Raw genomic sequence first — 20295 nt, 5'->3', positions numbered from 1 at the left:
AGTTCACAATTTGCCCGTTTCCCATCGATAGATTCCAATATAGCGAAAAATAATACGTTAAATTGCAATCATATTTCACGGTTCACAATATTTCGACAGTTTACAATCTGACGAGATAGATTGTAATCTAACGATGTTTGTAATCTTACGGTGACATATACATAGATTAGATTATACAACACTTTGAGATCGAAATCGTATATCTTACACGAGCGTCACACGTATTTTTAAGTTTCGCCAAAAATGCCCAAAACAGAAATGACAAAATAAATATAACAACCGGGTCTGGAAATTCATTTTCGTATTTTATCAAAAAAATAAAAATTTTTGGTTATATATTAAAGTATATTATTAACGTTTCATTGTAGTCATAGTCAAAATGTTTATACAATATAGAAAAGCGTTACTCTTTCATATTGACAATCTACTACCGGGTCGTAAATAAACATCTCAGGCCTGAGAAGCACCAGAAAATTAAACTTAACGAGGTCTCAACTTTACCATTTATTTAATTACAATAACAAAATATATTATTTTTCTTATATGAAATAACCTCGATCTATCGACCGATCCGTTGTAAAAGTGTATACATAGTCCCACAAAAGAGCTATTAACCCTGTGTGTACTAGTACCCTAATCGGGTAATAGTAGTTACAAGGTTGAACCCATTCTTGGTGTTAATATATTTTTGTGTACATGCATAACGTCATCAAACTCGCCAATCCAATATGAGGGTCCCATTGAAGCTTAGAATCTATAGTCATAACAAGAAATTATGTTTATAAAACATCTAAATCTTCTCTATTTTTGTAACTTACGTTGAGAGTAATGAATTTAAAACATTTTGTCTTTTTACTGTTAAGCAGTAAGTTGATAAAATTAAATCAATCTATTACAAAGAGAGCGTTGGTCAAATCTTCATATATTAAAGACGTATATTTTTTTAATTAAAAAGTATCCTCAGAAAACAATACTATCTCGTGATTATTACGTTAAATATCAAAAGCTATTTATATAAATGAAGAAGAGAAATGGACGATGAAAAGAACCTTGACTTTTCCTCCACACGAACTGTGGCCCCGGAAATATCTTTCAATTTACATTAACTTGAATTGAAATGAATTGGAAAAATATACGTTGCCTACTTTAATACAACTGTGCCGTATATGCACATAGGTATTAAAGTAAACAATTGATAAAGCTCACATGTTCTATGACTAAAATGTTTTATAGCCAAGTGTATAGCTAGTAATTCGCGGTCAAATGTGCTGTATTTCTGCTGAGCGTCGCTTAGTTTAGTGGAAAAGAAACCTAATGGTCTCCAACTATCGCCTTCTTTCTGCTGGAGAACTGCCCCGGCACATGTGTTGGAACAATCTGTCATCAGTGCAATAGGCGCGTCGGCCGATGGAAAAGACAGAGTCACTGCCTGTGACAAGCTTTGTTTACTTAGTTCAAAGACTTTGATACTTTCTTGCGTCCATGGTATCAAGGTCTTGTCTTTTTCTTAGCATTAACTAAAAAAACATTAAGCTTGGCATGAATTTCAGCTGCTTTAGGCAGATGTCTTCTGTAGAAGTTTATCATACCAAGAAACCGACGTAATTCGTCAACGGTTATAAACAGGTAAACAGAAATTAATAATATACATACCCTCATCTGTTATTTTATTATGGAATGTAAGTAGGTACAGTACCTATTCCATAACCAACAGTTTGCCTTGTCAAAAATGTGTCGGGATTACTCAGACATTAATTAATGTTAAGTTGTAACCGAAATTTCAATTTTTACAATAATTATTTACACACGCATGCTTACACACATAATAACACAGAAGAGAGTTAAAAAAAAATGTTTAAAAAGTGAAAAGATTAAATTACAGACGTAAAATGGGAATTGGGAAGTTAATATTGCGGGCAGATCGAATTGCCATCAGATTAATTTTAACGATAAAATGTACTGACATTCAAATAGGTACTAATGTACGTATCGATTATTATGACCGTAAAAAAACATTATATGAGAATTTTATAAAAAAAACATACATTAATAATGAAACTGTCGCATTTTGTATTACTGTAGAAGAATAAATACCTTTTAATATTTTTATATTTATTAAGGATGCTATTCAAGATATTTGTAAAGACTTTACAGCTCGATATAGACGTATAGAGTTTGATACTGGCTGTATAATTTATACACGGGTGCGTTGATGGGTATTTGTTAGGAATATACATTAATAAGTAAAAAGTTGTAAATTTGTCTAAATCCATTTTCTTTTTTTGTTAGCCGTCTACGAGTGCGCGTGTTTGCTTGCGTGTGTATGTGCGTGTAAAATTGTTATCATTCTTTAGAAATCCATTCTATACCAAATAATAATAAAAACAAAATAAAGAATATAAAATAAAATATATTTGAAAGTACGCCAGAAAGAGTAGGGTGCACGAAAATGTATGTGCACTATGCAAGAAAAAAAAATGTAATAATTAATATATAGTTAAATAAAATAAATAAACAAGACTTATAAATATAATACTGATCACAAAAAAATAATGCATTCTTCTGAACAATAATGCAGAATAAGACGGTAAAGGCTATATATAAATGCGGACTTTACTTAATCTCAACATTGTGATTCCTTTTTTTAATATTGTATATTGTTAATACTGATCTAGATAGTTCTTATTGTGTTGTTTTATTATAATACTTTTTATTTATTCTAGACAGTTCTGTTTCTAAATTAAAACAACTTAGAAACATAATTTAGATTAAAAATACTTTTTAGATAAAGCTTGCTGATTTGTATTCATCATGTAGAACATGACATTACAATAAATAGATAACGCCATACACCAAATTCGTATAAACTTGTCAGTGTAACAATCAAAGAGAGTTGTAAAGGGCTTTATATCCAAACAATAAAATGGATATTCTGAATGATGGCCTACGTCTTCACTGTTACGATTATTTTAAGGACGTTAAAATTTAAGAGATGCTCATTAAACGTTTTCAATAGAAAATAATAATCTAAATCTTCTCTTAAATAGAAATCGTCTTTTAGTTTTAATTACTTATTATTATTTTATAATACTTATAGGTAAGTAGTTATACAATTAGGTAAAAAATTATATTTTTAATAAACACATAAAACTATCGGTATGTATCTAGTTAAATAATAAATTAACTTGTGGTAAATAATTAAAGGTACATTTTATGATGCATTTTTATTTTTAATATTATATTTATGACGGTTTTTTTTTTTAATTTGTTTGAACTTGTGGTAGAATTAATATAAGGCAATAACCACATAGCTATTATATAGCTATATGCAATCGCATTGTAATAAAAATATTTCCTAAAACCAGAAACTTGGTGTATATATTATCTCTTATTGAACTGATTTTAAGCTGCGTTGCGTGTCAGTTATTAAGTTTAGTGTCAGAAAAACGATCAGACGAGTTTAATAAAAGTAATAATTAATTACGTGTTAAATTTTCTAGAGTAACTGTTAAAATAATAGTTATAATTAGAATAAGTTTTGTTTAAAAATATAGGGAACGTGTAAAGTTCAAATTTATATAATGTTATGTTGTATTTGTCATTTATTTTGCGTAAGAATAACCTGAAAATAATAAAAAAAATATGTTTTATCGTATTAGTAACATAGTTACATTTTATTATAAATAAAAAAATTGCACAGTAATAAATTAAAATTAATAATAACGTCACTTGACGTCATTCCATTCTGCATTCTAAAAGGTCATATGTTGATTAATAAATATGATGTAAAATTAAGATAACATAAACACCAAGCCACGTTTAAATATCTATATCGTTAAATAGTTAATATTTACTTTAAAATGTTATTGAAGGAAATAAATATCCTTGATTTTTTTCTCACAGACCGGACGAGGCAATTTGATTTTTACATAATACATTTTCGGTTTATATTTATAAACTCAATAACGTTGAAGAAATGAATTCATTGATTTGAAAAGAACTTCGCAATGAATCGAGTTAACGAGCTTAAGGCATTTACGACATCTGCGTTCTTATCTAATAAAAAGCGTTGACTTAACATCGTGATCGAGAGGTGTTCGTTATTCTATACGAGTAGCGTAGGCGTAAGAATGTCAAACATCATTCAGTGAAATATTTACATAAAATAATAAATAACCCATTTGAGTTATATCAACGACAGCTATTAGCATACAGTTAAAACTAGTTACAAAGCAATAAAGTCACGAAGTAATCATTCGAAGGAGTACAATCAGGGTGTTCATCATTGGTTTAAAGAGGAACTGTGCTCAGAAAAGAAAAGATTTGTGTAATAAAAAACTAATTTATTTTTTTTACAATTATTCCTGTTTTTGCATATTAATCTATATTAAATGCACAATGTATTTTAGGTACTTAATTGCAGAAGGATTAATTCTTTATTGCCTAAAATCGCTTCGATAATAAGCCATTATTACTCGTAAAAAATAAGAGATAGACAGACTTTTTTCAAGACCTTTTTAAGGAGTACAATACTGTAGAACATTATTTTCATCTATCTCGTAGGGTTCAGCCAGCGTTTGCAATGTAAGCGCAAAAATGTGTTTATTTATGACATCACTTTAGAAACCTCTAAAATTATAAGTTTTTCTCTACTATATTGTGCATGTATTATACATGTAAACCTTTCTCTTGAATCAATTTATTTATTAACATTGTTTTATACTATGTAATGATGATTTACACGGATTATTTTTAGGCAAAAAATAATTTCATTGCATATTTCTTAGTTTTCACGACTTCCGTCTTCAATCGTTTATAACGTTGTCGAGTACAACTACTCTTCTCTTAAAAAATATTTTTTACCGATTTTATTCAAGTAATTATATAAGTTAATTTACCGCGTTGTGATAAAATAATTTTCGATATTTTATCAACAATCAATTTAATTAATTACTTGTGATAACATTATTGGAAATTTTAATTTGTCAAGAATATACTTGGTGCTTTATACCAGTCCGTCTGGATAGTTATCGCCTACTGATCATATATTCTACCACCAAGCAGCAATACTTGTGACTTAATATCTCAGTTGTCAAGTTTGGTGGCGCTTTGGTGATGTAAGAATTGGTTAGAATTTCATACGACACCAATGTCTAAGGGTCCATTTATCTATCCATTTACTTAAAATATAAAAACTCAAAGAAATATTTTTTGGCATTTTACAAAAACTAATGTAAAGGTCAGATCGTGAGCGTTGTGAGGATAGGCCAGCAGCAGGTATATTTTTGTTCCACTGCTTGGCATTGTCGAAACTTCTTTTATGTAGATCACGCGCAGTTTTCCTCACGATATTTTTCTTAACCACCGGGAACGTATTATAAACAAAAGTTAAGTAAAGTAACAGCCTGTAATGGTCTGACTGCTAGGGTAAGTCCTTTTCTCTTTTTGAAGTGAACTAAAATTAAGCACATGAATATTCAGAGGAGCTTGTTCGGGTTTGAACTTGCAATATTTTATTATATTCTGTTTCTTATAGTATTCGTTTTTCAATCTATATTCATGTATAAAATTTGTTCCCATCAACCCATAACTACATAAATACAAAGTGGAAACAGTCTTAAAAAGTTCTTGAAAATCTTAGTTTTTTTTTTTACATTAGCAGCCTGTAAATTTCCCACTACTGAGCTAAGGCCTCCTCTCCCTTTGAGGAGAAGGTTTGGAGCATATTCCACCACGCTGCTCCAATGCGGGTTGGTGGAATACACATGTGCCAAAATTTGGTTGAAATTAGACACATGCAGGTTTCATTACGATGTTTACCTTCACCGCCGAGCACGAGATAAATTATAAACAGAAATTAAGCACATGAAAATTCAGTGGTGCCTGCCTGGGTTTAAACCCGAAATCATCGGTTAAGATGCACGGGTTCTAACCATTGGGCCATCTCGGATAAAAATCTTGAAAATCTACTTACTCGAAATATTGAAGATCTTAAATTTCTATCATACTAGAATTATTAATAAAATACTCTCATCCGTTAATCAAATCAAATCAAATCAAATCAAAAATCTTTATTCAATATAGAAGTGTTTACACTTGCTTATTGATTGTCAAAAATCTACCACCGGTTCGGAATTTAGCACCTCGGACCTGAGAAGAACCGGCGAAAGAAACTCAGCGGGATATTTTTTTTTTTTTCCATTTTGCATGTACAATAATAATTATATTTTAGTTATTTGAAACAGCCTGGAGGCGATCATTTCATTCCCAAGGTGTGCAGTCAACTAAAAAGTCATTAGTGTTGTAATATCCTTTAGCACACAAACGCTCTTTAACGCTTATAAGACGGCAGTTACCTGAAGTACAGGATTAAGTTTGTAGGTTGGGCCGACAAAACATTATTAATTCTCAATGATTCCTCAACAGCAGCCCCATGGGCTTGTAAGGGAGGGAGGGTCGTCTTGATGAAAGGATGCGATGGAAAGCACGTATTGGCGTTGGACCGGCTCCTGAAATTTCGCCTGTCAGTATATACTGACGAAATAAAGATGGCATCTGTGTCTATACTATGCAATATATATATATAAGAAAAATACACATTATTATAAAGAACAATGTTTATTTATTATTGCATAAACAATATACGATAAGGTAAACTAGAAACCACCTTGTATGTGTACCGCATCATTGACGTTGAAAATAGCGTGAAAACTATCATATCTGCAGTTATGTAAACTCACATATTGGAAAGTGCTTCTGGCGCAATGCTGTCATACGTCATAGGCATTATGCAAAATCTTCTGTAACACAATTTCACGAGGAGTAATATTTATTTATAGAAGTGTATGATAGCTATATTTATTGTTTTTAAAGTATTTATTTAATACATTACTATATTTAGAAGTTAAGTATATGGTTGCATATGATTACTATGTCTTAGGGATGGATGATCTCACTGTCAATATTACAATTGTATATGAATTATAAGTATCATTTACTAAAATTAAAATAAGCCGTTAAAAAAACATTATTGATCAAATTTTTTAGGTCCTAGGTACATAAAATTATGTGTTATCGAAATTTAGATTTCGATATAAATATAAATTTGTTTTATTTCTAATTTTATGAAGTAATTAAATACACTATTTTTTTTAAATCTTAGAAAGAAAAGATTTGCGATTAGACTGTGGTACATCTAAAATTATAGGTTCAAATTAGATGTGAACCTCTTAATTGCCGCAGCCTTGGATTTATTGCAGAAATGTGATGAAAGCGAAATATATATTATATGTTTTTACAACCTCTTGATTTCAAATACTAATGGTTAATATTAGAATAACGTAATATTCGTAAAACAAAAACTCTCTAACAAATATATTGGGTACATTAACTTCAGAAAACAAATTTGTAAGGATTTATTACTAATTTAATTCGATAAAGATAGACAGAGCTACTTGTGACTTTCTACTTCTGCAACAAATAGTTTTCTATATAATGTAAGTAATCTGCACTCATTTCAATAATACAAAGAAGACTTAATTGGATTTTATATTTTACGGGTAGGCGTTACCGTTAATTTATTTTGATCTTAAAGAACGTCGTTTCCTTTGGCGAGAGAGGCACTAAGATTAACATTATCTAATTAAAATCATGTTTAATTTGAATTCATTGGCTTTGTTGGCTATTTAACTAATAATCTACAAATTATTCAGAGAAACATGATTTATTTTTAGCTTAAATTTCTTGTAATAAGTATTGGTCTTAATATAAATATATCTCTGCTAGAGTAGAATAGAGCCGTCCTATATCAATCTATGGGTGTCGTAACACCTTTATTCGGCACGAAGATAAATCTATAAATCGAGCTAACGTGACAGTTTCAACCATCTTTATGGCGGCGGGAAACTAATCCACTAGTCGTTGTAAGGAGGGTCGGCAACAGATATGCGGAAAACTGTCGAAGTTAAAAATAAAATACTTGAGTTTTTATTTATAAATAATATAATTAAATGTATATCTTTTTTATCCCAGGTTCGAAAAACATGAAAGCGTGAAGGCTACATCTGACACATCAACATACAAAATCGTAATATATCAAAATCTATGTCCTATTGACTTTTGTTCAGATTATTACGTCATAATAGTTTCTTATAATTTAGTTTAAATTATTTTAATTTGCTTCTCTTAATAATTTATATTAGGTCTCTTAGAAATATTTACCTTAAATATTAATTTTACATACTTTATATTTCTTCATAAGCTTTCAAATAATGAGGAAAAAAGATGTAAATTTAATTAACTATTCATTCGTTTAATATTAATAATAAGAAGAGACTGTTCTTAATAAAAGTCTCGTACATAAACGATATTTCAAGTGGAGTTGGCACGGGAGGTCAGGTGGTGGGCACTCCTGTTTAGTAGAAGACTCACGCGATACAATTTTTCAAGACGTCAACGTTCACTACGATATTATAACGTTAAGGTAACACAAGTGAGATGATGCGTATATTATAAATTAGACATCGCTTCCTAGAAAGTAACTTAGTAAAATTTAATTTAAATCTTATTTTTTGAAACTGTATATATATTTCATAATCTATATTTATAACGTAAGTATTGTGGTTAATTAATTGAATATGCAGAGGTTACGCTTACAGAGGCTACAAACATAAACCTTATAATAACTGAATATAATATTTTCGAACATTTTTCAAATACTATTTAGTAAACTCTATGTAATAATTTTTTGTTTTTATGTTTCAATTAAACTATACAAAATGTCATGTAAACAAAAGTTCAACGTAATTACTAAAATATCTAATATTGTCAAACTTTAATTAAAAACTGTCCCTGACCTGTAATTAATAATAAATTTTAACTATTTATACCATTGCGTAATATATATTATAAGGTAAATTATTACCGTGGGTTTTAAATTGACAACTTCAGATGCAGCGATTTGCTGTGAAGTTAATTGCCTTCTAAAATAATAATCTAAAGGCAAGGTGGTTGAGATAGCTGCCTCTACCGGTGTGTCCACGTCAGATCGATGCAGGAGTCACCGCTTCAATGAACATGCTCTATAAATAGGAAAGAGCCGTCAAGTAAACGATACTTACTGTGTCATATTAAAAATTGAAATTTGAACTTACCTTTGGGGATTCATGTAAATATTATGAACAACATCTTAAGTGGTTTGTTTTGAAGTATACAATTTTTCTAAGAGTATGACACACAACACAATTTTTAATATTGTCTCCATAAATATATTTAGTTTCCATAAAGATAATTTTATAAAAAAAATTTGTTTATAGTTCAAAAGAAATATTGTATTTTTTACCAAAATGTAGTAGAAGTTAAAATAATAATTAGAGGTAAGTAGGTATACATTAATAGTAACAAAGTAATAACATAATACATAAAAACATAATAATATTCCGAGTTAAAAAAAAACGTGTCCTCTGGATCTACGACTTAGAAGTCTGCATTAGAAATGCAGACTCATATTTATGTTGCATACGAATACAAAATTTAGATCAAACAAGAATCCTTAAACTGAAATTGCGATGTTGCCTATCTAGTATTAAAATATTGGCGCGCACTAAAATAAAAGACACAAATTAAAAATAAGAGACACTAAATACGGATAATATGTCGGAGGAACAAATATGTTAAAAAAAGATAGTTGTTATATTTAAATAGTTCTAGCCTAAGAATACAAAATTAAAAGAGTAAACAAAATTATGTTTGTACTTTTTTCTTAAACATTGACTTGACACAAATTTGTAATAAAATAATGATATATGTATATATAGATATGTCACAAAAATATCATATACATAATATATCGCAGTTCCTTGAAGATCATCATAATATCTATTTTTGAACTAGTTTATTAATAACTTTTATTTTATGAAATTCTGATGAGTTTAATTATAATTAATCAACTCAACCCTAGGGTATAGTAACATATATATATATAAACGAGTCTCTGCTAAGCGGATCCATCGATAGAAAATCATTCTTAAAATAAAGTATGTCGACGGGGAGAGAGCATCTACAAAGGAGCCTTCTGAAGGAGGGTTGGCTGTAAAAATCTGCCAAATCATTCTTTTTCTGCAGCTTACACATTGCTCCGACCCAAAATAAATGGAATAAGAGCAAGTCGATACTGGTATAAATGTATTTTAGTTAAAATTGTCTCATAACTAATCAAACTTTTAACCTGTTACTAATTATATGACGACGACAATCAATAATTAAATTGGAGGATTAATTTAGCATTATGATCACCCAATAAATAGAAGTTGCGGATCTTCACCGCAGATTGCAGGTTCTAATCCTCGTAAGCTAAAGCGACGGTTTCTCAACCTAGAGCTCAGTTGAGCAGCATAATTGACAAACTGCAAACCTACTCGAGTACAGAGTCTTTTACAAAAGAACTATCTGTGGCACATTTACGGGTTGTTAGTTTAGGCATTACATCTGTAAATATAGGTATGTATAATATATATATAAGTATAATAAGTATCACATTAAAATATACGAGTAATAATACTTATTACTATAAATTAACACTTTATGTCTTTAACGGACCTATTAGCCCGTACATTATGTCTAAGCCCCATTACGATTCCATAACGTCAATTTATTACTCTTTATTTATTTTTGATTTCAGTTCCATGCTGAGACTATGATGATGTTCTCATTAGGGGTCTGTGTCGAAAACAATCTTCGATTAAAGCTGGGAAATATGCTACTTACCTGTCGGGCGTGGGGTTACCACAATACATTAACTGTTAGCAATAAGAAATCCATCGTTATTAAATCATAAAGTTTTACTGAAATCATGTAATCGCTTCAGATTTGGATTAGGTAAGCGTGTTAGTTTATGTTTTAATGGGTCTGGTCAATTACAATCTCCGTTTTATGATGAAGTAGTTACGAAGCTGGTCTTAAATTTTCGAAATATTCAAATAATAGAATAATAAAAATTATACTTTTTAACCAAACTTGTTATTTTTTATGTAATAAGTTTTTTAATGTAATATATGGTTATGATGGGGACAATTGTTGCCTTTAGAGCAACAGGTTACGCTTTTCACCCACATTTACAATTATTCATTAGTGGAGGTAGTGGGACTGGTGGCGATGAGTGCGCCAGAATATCCTCTAAAAAATTAGCGGTACCCAATCCGTCTCTTTGGGGGCACGTGGGATCGCTTGTTCATGCTATCGTGACGCCCCAATGGTTGGCCCGTCTATGCGGATCTCCAAGTCAGTACCCAGGGTAGAGAAAATCCCACGGTGTCGTTTACGGCGGTGAGAAAAAGTGCGGGAAACGCTCCCGCTGGATATGAATACGGATATACGAATAATATTTTACAGATCTTAGATACGATTACGGATACAAAATTATTTCAGATAATGTCAGTTTGACATGACATGATGTCAGAAATGAATATGACATTATCTAGATATTGTATAAGAGAGAATTACAAGAAAATTACCGTTTGACTTTATTTGGCTTTATCTAGTAAATATTAGAATTAGAATGAACAATTTTTTTATCGGTTTTCGTTGCTTATGATCACGGAGTCCATAACATCGCAGTTGTAGAGTAGATGTTTTCATGTTCAACATATAAGGAAGAAATTGTGAATGTTATATTAAATATGTTGAGGGTAGCCTACTTTCCAAATACTAACGACTAGCTAATCTACTTAGTATTTCAACAGCAACATAGAATAAAACAAAAATCTAGTATGTATCATATACACGAAGTAGGCATACGCACACTAAGTTACTCTTTTTCAACTTTGACACGTAATTAAATTTATATAATGTATTCCCCGCTTTTATAATCTATACAATCTTATGGTGAAAGTTACAACATATAACAGTTAAAATATATATCTGTTTCAGTCGCAAGTGGCGTGGCCTTTCGCACCGTAGGAATTTTCGTTGCAGCGAATTAGCCGTAGTCAGGCCGTTACGACCAGGACATTGAATTGTCCATTGCCATTCCAAATAAATAAAAATAAAAAATGTCTTGTTCACATTCTTAATAATTAACCTACTTTAAAATGTATGTGAATATATTGACTCCATATTTATACATTAGTATATATTTTAGATAAAAATAAATGGTAAATTTGGTAGCTATAGCGTAATAATATATATAGACGGATCTATACTATCGTGTCTTATACGATGTTGTTAGAAAATAGTTCTGGAGATTGAAAATAAAAATCAGATAGCCTAATGTAATCACGTCGATAATTATCTTACTGTAGACGAATTCCATATGACTGTTCAGCGAGTAATGCGACTACAATCTATTATTCCGAGATATCCTTTAAGTAAAAATGAATGTACAACTATATGAAATCTAATTTATTTTTCTATTTATAAATCCAAGACAAATTGTAATTAATTCAAATGAAATGTTTTAAATATTCAGAATATATATATATAAATAAATTAAAAATAGATATAAAGAAAAATAAGAGTCTGTCAATGTCCCACTGCGGATACTATTTACTATACGGACCTTATTCTACTACGGGTCCATTCAAAAACTGTGGTAATTTACACTAGCTTCATCAATGTAAAATGAATGACATGCTAATTATTTATTATAATATTAATTATTTTGCACATAACATTTTTGTTCGGGCAAGTATAACATCCAAATTTTAACTGCTTTGATGTTCGTTTCTTCATATTTCAATTATTATAAACATAATGAACTGTTCCAAAGCTACTCACACATATTTGCTTTACACGATACAAAATGTGTGATTCTTACGTAGCTTGCTCATGATCAGGTGCATTCGTCTGTTAACAGAGATAAAATTGAAGTTTATGTTTGCGAAAGTATACCCTAAGTCTTTAAATATAAAGGCTCATTTGGAATAAAGTTAAATGGGTGGGAAAAGTAATTTTAAAACGATAAAAAAGGCACTGTGAAACAGAGTAGATATCGTATAGAAAATGATTCCGTACATCTGAATTCAAAAGGTTTAACTGTTATGCTTCGTCTGGCGGTTCTATGTTAGTCTACGTGTATTAAACCGTGTTGTGTTACCTTGCATGTGTGTAGTTGTTCAAACAAACTTAATTTAGAACTCTCATATTGTTTGCACTTAAATTTTCTGGGAATGGAAAGGATTATTCGAAATATATGTATAGAAACATAACATTATTATAATTAAAATAATATTAATATATTTGTAATCTTCGGTAGACGTCTAAAATGGTAATATATATTATGTCTGACATCTAATCGGTTATTTTTGGATTTGCTGTCAACCAATATCAACACATATATTTATTATGTTTTAGTATTTTATTAATGGAGACCAATTTCGTCTAGTGAAACATTTGAAGGTTACTTTAGTATATTATTTGACATAATTATAACGATTAAATATTGTTATTCTAATTGACAGTCATTTGAGAATTGCGAGTAACGATCAAGTTCAGTAAGTTTTATATTGTTTTGAGATAATATATATATTTAAAAACGCATCTAACGTAAGATCGTTCTTTATAGGCGAAACGTATGTAATTATATTTACTTATAGTACTTTTTCGTTTAACGCGCTCAATGTCGTGGCAGGTAACTTATACCCCGAGTATGAGTTTGTTGGAACGATATCAGCTCGGCTTGTCATATTACAATGTCATAACAAATGTATTATATGTTGCTGTAAATGAAAAAAAAATTCTTTGCGTCATCTATATGTTATATTTCTCTGACGTGATACTTTCTGATTTTATTATCAACGCGGAAAAGATAAATGTATCACTCACTTTCTTCTATTCGATAGATCATTGTAGTATATATAATATATATAATATTATATACGCAGAGATAAATGTTTCAATATTAGATATTTATGATATTTTATTGAGTCGAATTATTTTTCTTACACTATTACTAGGAAACACAATACTAGTACCTAATATTATAATGTTTCTTACTAACGTAAGTTTTCAATTCATAAACTTATTTTTTAAAACACAACTATTCGATTAGAAACTCATTGACTTTAAATTTTGTCATAGTTAAGACATTGGCGGTTCAAGTTAAATTCCTAAGTTGTATAAGGTCAATATAGGGACTTTGAGTTTCTAAAAGGCATCGCAAGATAGCTCTGACAAAAAATGCATTAAATTGTTAAAGAAGAGATCTGAACACGATTTGATTTAATCTCGCAATTTCCTATTATTCGCATTCGACGAAAAATATAGGTATCCATGTATACGTACTGTTCCTATAGTTGCTGTTACAGCTTAAACTGATGGCATGAAAAATAAATAGACTACTGTAAGTCTATATATTTTTATCATAGTATTCTTATATCAATGTTGTTGAACGTTTAACGTAATTTACATCAACGTCGATGTCACACGAGGTTTCTAAAATACATAAATTGCCTGTTGTGGTTTATATGGTGCTCTCCTTTTTCCATTAGAAATATTAAGAAATCCACTAATTCATCTTTCAAAGAGAAAATGTTAGTATCATTTTTATACATAATACTTTATGTTAAATTTTACTGGAAATAATTGTATTTTTATTGTAAAAAGCAAATTTGTCTTTACCAAATAAGAAAGTTTTTAATAAATTTCTTTCCTGACTACAATTATTTTAACATCTATGTTTTTAATAGTTTTTGGATTGCATTAAAAGAATATGGCTCATTACAGCCCCTGCAAAAATATTAATTACATCATTAAACGATGGCTGTCTTGATGTAGCCGATACTACGTTGTTTTTAGAAATAGCATTGGATTCCAAACTTCAGTTGAGTCCTCATTTATCGTCCCTGACAGGAAGACTTAGCTCCGCAAAATACGCGGTTAGAAAAGTTAGACAACTAACTGATATTGATACCGCTCTTCCCTTTTACGTTTGCCGATTCATAAATTCAAATAATTTGTAAAAAACACATTGATAAAGAAGGCATATTGTGCAATAGAAGTTTATATATATGATAAAAAGCGTGAAGCTAATATTTGTTGACTTCCAGGCATCATCAGGATGATACAGGTACATACAGGTATTATATACATATATAATTGTATTTAACTAACATAACTTTGTATTTTTAAATGTTAAAAAAGAGTAACTACTGATTTTCTTGCCGATTCTTCTCGGTAGAATCTGCATTCCGAACTGGTGGTAATTTCACTTAATATAGTTTTTAAATGAAGATTTCAAAGTGCTTGTAAATTTTTATTGTCTATTTTCAAAAAAAGACTGGATATAGTTTATAATGACGAAGTAGACGGGGACCGAATGCTAAACACTAAGCGGCCCTTTAGTCCGCTTACCGTTAAATCCGACATTGTTTAGAGTGACCGATTTACTGGATGTTATTTAAGAACTATTGAATTACTGAGACTTAATGTGCTATTTTAGGTGAATTGGTTATAAACACCCAACTATATATTTATATACATTTAACATGTAATTATATATTATATGTAAAGTCACACATTCAACTATCGATACACAACAGGATAACAAACTTACAGTAACTCTTTTATTGTAAAAACCGTCAAACTTTGGAATGCACTACCCACTGATATACATACAAACGTCAGTCTAAATCCTTGCCTGTCAATAACCTGTTTTCTTACAAAGTTCTATCACCAAAGAATGTCGGTGAGAGATCGCTAAAAGCAATAATACCGCCTTTGCGCAACATTTGTTAAGTATTACTATTTTGGGATTTCTCTTATAATAAAGCATTTAAATAAATAAATCAATGTGGAATATGTTTAAGTTATGTTTTTTTTGTACATTAATAATTAATAAATCGAAATATATAGGATAATTAACAAAAGTTTTCAGTTAAGTAAGTTATAATTATTCATCTTTGATTGTTTACAAATATAATGATCAGTAAGCGATTATTAATTGCCTTTTACGTAAACAATCGTATGATCGTTCTAGCCTGTCGGCACGTTTGATTAATGAGCATTTGTGACTCAGTGTCCCTCCCTCTCACAAATCGGACAAAGTTATTTGAGTTTATTTATTCTTTTCACTACATAACCAGCATTTAATTCTTCCTGTTATTTGAAAATTAAACCAACCAATAAAACACACGCATAAAGTTATATTTACAGTATTGATCGAAGTATTTCATTTCATACATCGTTTTTACGTATTCTTGATCAAAACATAACGGATAGAAGTTATACTTTCAGCGAAATTAACTTGAAAATGAAAGCCATTGCGTTAACCACAGTTTTTTTAACGCTTTGTTCTCAAACAAACGAGCGCTTAAATAACCACTCTGTGGTTAAATTGTTCGATGCGGACGCGCTACGAAATTACATGAAATGCCTTCAATAGGTATTTCTAGTATCAGAATAACAAAAGAACATCTGCAGTTTTATCTTCTAAATCAGTAGACTATCAGTAAAATATTTCCAAAAAGGCGTTGTGTAAGGGTTCCTAAAATAAAAGAAAAAAAAGTTTTTAAACATGAAAGATTAAAATTTGGAGGATTGCTAGTCATTTTCGTCTTTAAGTAACGTTACAGGATAAACTCTTGATATAAATACTCAGATGCGCAACAGTTGACTGCGAATGTTGCAAGTGATGAAGCGATGATGAATTCAGCTTAAAAAACGCGCGTTCTACCGCTTCTAAGTACGGAATATGCATATATTACATATATCGTGCGCTTAGAACTCGGCGCTTGAAACAAACTGTGGTTTGATAAAAAAAAAAAACTTTTGTAATAAAGTGAAAGGAAAAATCATAAAGCCAACATTAAAAATAACATAAGTTAAAACAGTGCAAAACGCTCGTGTGCACGGTGCTGTACGCTTATAGCTTACCTAAATACAATTATAGGATAAATTTAAGAAGAGAGATTAATGACAGTGTCGAAATGACTCTTTCTTTAATGACAAGCGATATCAAAATTTTCCTAAGACCATAATGAGTTTACTCGGCAATATTTGAAATTGCCTTTACCTGAGATTCGAATTTTAATTGTTTTAATGAGACAATACTGGTTGGAATTAAAATCAGAACATTTTGATTTTTATTTATTCAGACATTTTTCATCATTTTCTATGAAAATTCAATATTATTTATGGACTACACTCTACGTAGATGATTAATATTATATTTATGTTAATCCGGCATAAACAAACGTCCAAGAAATGTTTGTGATTCTTTTAAAAGATACCATACTTTTACCCAATCATCATAACCCATTGTCCCACAACTGAGCCTTGGGACAATTGCGCCATATAATATTTTGAAGAGATGATTTTTGAATTACGAACATACTGAAAATCTTGGCAAGGATCGAAAGTACCATTGCGTTTAAGAGGAAAAATAAACTATTAACTACTTTATCTCATTCAAACTTTTTAAATATAACAAAAAAAATCGGATTAGAAATTACTTTCTGTGATTCGATATAAGCCCTGAAAAATATATTTAAGAAACAAGATACTTCATTTTTTCTTAGAATTTCGTTTTACATTATCGATGAAAATGCGATTATGATAATGTATTAATTTCACATAATCTATTTTTCTTTTCTTGCTACTAACAATATTGAAAAAGCGTATTTGAATATTATCTGGCCAAAGTATACTTTATTTAAATAGTGTAATGTATATTCGTAAAAACATAAATTATTTTTTCTAAAAATGTTTGTGCCCGCTATCAATGTGAAAGGGTCATATTTACCCAACTACTAGGGTTAGTAATTATTTTGTGACACAATGTATATGCTTTTATAATAAAACAGAAAACTGTACAAAAAAATAAATAGTAATGTTAAAAAATGCGTCAAAGATGTTTATGTGTTAAAAATTTATCTTTAAATTAAAAATTTCATAAATAATAGTATACCTTGGGAATAAAACAGTAGCAACCACGCCATTTGAAAAAATATTAGTTTATTATTGTAAACAAAAATTTCTAATAAAAATGCCCCCCGTAGTTCCTTTTACTTTTGGTTCTTTTCAGGTCTGAGTTATTTCTTTCCGAATCAGTGTAAGATTTTCGAAAATCAACAAATATATGCAATACTTCCACGTTGAATAAACTTTTTGAATTTGAAATGAAACAGCAAAGCTCATATTTTTGTACATTGAGAGCTTTCAACGAGGACGAATTCGTTTCAGTTATTCAGTTTGAACTTTGAAAATACAAACCTTTGACTCATTGGCTTTTGGAATCATTCAACATTCGATCAGATACGACGCTTAGAAATACATCAGGTCGATGTACTGCATATTTATTTTAGAACATATTTTTTTAGTACTTCATAACAAAAATATTCTCGAATGTGTATTAATTATTTTTTTTTAAATGAATTAAAGTTATAGATGTGAATGCATTATCAAATACATTTATATATAAAATCAAACTCTATTTATCGAATATTCTTATTCAAGTAAGCTCTTACAATGATTTAATCGATTGTAAATCTATCGCCGGTGCAGAACGTTCATTTACTGAGAATTACCGACAAGAAACTCTTTAAAATGTATGATTATTATTATCATGTATTAAATATATTTATTGGTAAAATATAAAATAAAAATATATTTGTGTTAATAAAAATAAATTGGTTATAAGTTGCGCTAATTCTGTGCGTAAAAATCTTTATTATTTATTTGTTAAAATTAAAACTATAATGAATTAATTATTAATAGCGCTTAAACAATAATTTCTAAAATCTGTAGTATATGATGTATCTCCCAAATAAATAAATATATTAGGCATTGCGCAATGGTATAGATACACCTGTTTCAAATATAATTACAACTAACTATAAACTTCAATTAATTGACGTAGACTTGGCAATGGTTACCTATAGGAATGAGGCCATGTTGTGAGAAAGGTTTTGAGAATGAATGTGGATGGACATAGAGGTAGGGGACGACCCAAGAAACGATGGATGGATTGGGTGAAAGACGATATGGTTGGAAAGAATGTTACTTGTGAGATGACGTCCGACAGAGAAGTATTTAAGAAGACATGCTGTGCCGACCCCAAGTAAAATTGGGATAAGGGCAGGAGGATGATGATGAGACTTAGCAATGGTTTGGTAATATTCTAAGTCGACAAAACTTACCACTATTACTAATAATTTGGAGCTAAAACATCACTGGTGGATGGTACTTATGAGGTCAGATCGGATATATATCTCACCATCTCATCTCATACAAATCCTTTCGAAGCATGCAGGTTTTCTTGCAATGTTTTCTTACTCCGTCAAACGTAAGATGAATCTCAAACTTAATACTTGCTACTATAACTGTGCTATTTTCTAGAAATTAAGGTTTATTTGACACTAGATTAAGGTTATTTTTTTCTAGTCGCTACACTATTTCTCACAAAATTCATACTTTTCAAATAACACATGCGATTCTAAAATGAGATCACTTAGGTATATAAGGAGAAATTTGTAAAATAAATAATAATAAAACTCTTACAAGTAACATAAAAAGTACAGCGATATTAAGTTTTTACGAAAACAATGACCACATTAAGTTAACACAGGACCGCCCCGAGGCGGGAATGGGCGGGGCGCTGTCCTATATAAGCCGTGCAAGCCTGGAAAGTTTGTTATTGAAAGCGTGCGATCATATCGGCCGAGTAACACTGCTACTACCCCAGTGACATTTCCCGCGTTCCACAACTACACGCAGGTAAGTTCCAAGCTGATAAAAGTTTTGTTACACGGCGCGGAAAAAATATTCATGAAAAAGCATCGGAGGTTGATACCGAGAAAATTACAGGGATAGAAATACGAAACCGTACTATAACGTGAATAACGGTGTTAGTCCTAGAAAATTAAAAACAATATTTTATCTATACATTATCATTAAGCAGTCGTCCTTTATACCATCAGGTATTATTAGAATCATGTGACAAAAACTTCGAACAAATATGTATCTGTATAATGATTAACATTGTTAAACTAAAATTGATTTTGAAATTAATAACTATATATTAATTTTATGATATAAACATATATTGCACGGAGATCTATTTTTAAATATTCTTTTGAAATTCACGTTTCTTGTTAGTTACGAGATTTTGTCATAATAAAGATATTAGAAAAACAGGAAAGAACAAAGTAGTAAAATAAGATTGTAGTGCATAATGCAAGGTCCGTAAATTCAATTCACTTTTAACTTTCCATTTGAAAGTTTTTGTAAACGATCCGATTGTTTATTCTCACATTGCGATTAGTATTTTTTAAAAGAATGTTACTTCCGAGTACTTTTATAAGC

General features: G+C 30.0%; 2 protein-coding genes across 4 annotated transcripts in view; one reads left to right on the top strand and one right to left on the bottom strand.

The window, feature by feature from the left end:
• Positions 1-20295, bottom strand: part of LOC113401338 (probable E3 ubiquitin-protein ligase HERC4) — a 333429-nt gene that overhangs the window by 235452 nt on the left and 77682 nt on the right. The gene's annotated exons all lie outside the window — the stretch shown is intronic.
• Positions 19575-20295, top strand: part of LOC113401191 (short neuropeptide F) — a 34532-nt gene continuing 33811 nt past the window's right edge. Inside the window, exon 1 of the mRNA XM_026641004.2 lies at positions 19575-19707. The gene's annotated coding sequence lies outside the window, so the exon portion shown is untranslated. The remainder of the gene's footprint in view (positions 19708-20295) is intronic.

This window comes from Vanessa tameamea, chromosome 7 (assembly GCF_037043105.1).
Source record: "Vanessa tameamea isolate UH-Manoa-2023 chromosome 7, ilVanTame1 primary haplotype, whole genome shotgun sequence".
In the NCBI taxonomy this organism is placed as follows: Eukaryota; Metazoa; Arthropoda; class Insecta; order Lepidoptera; family Nymphalidae; genus Vanessa; species Vanessa tameamea.
Note: the sequence above shows the minus strand (reverse complement) of the source record. Positions and strands in the feature narration are given on the sequence as shown.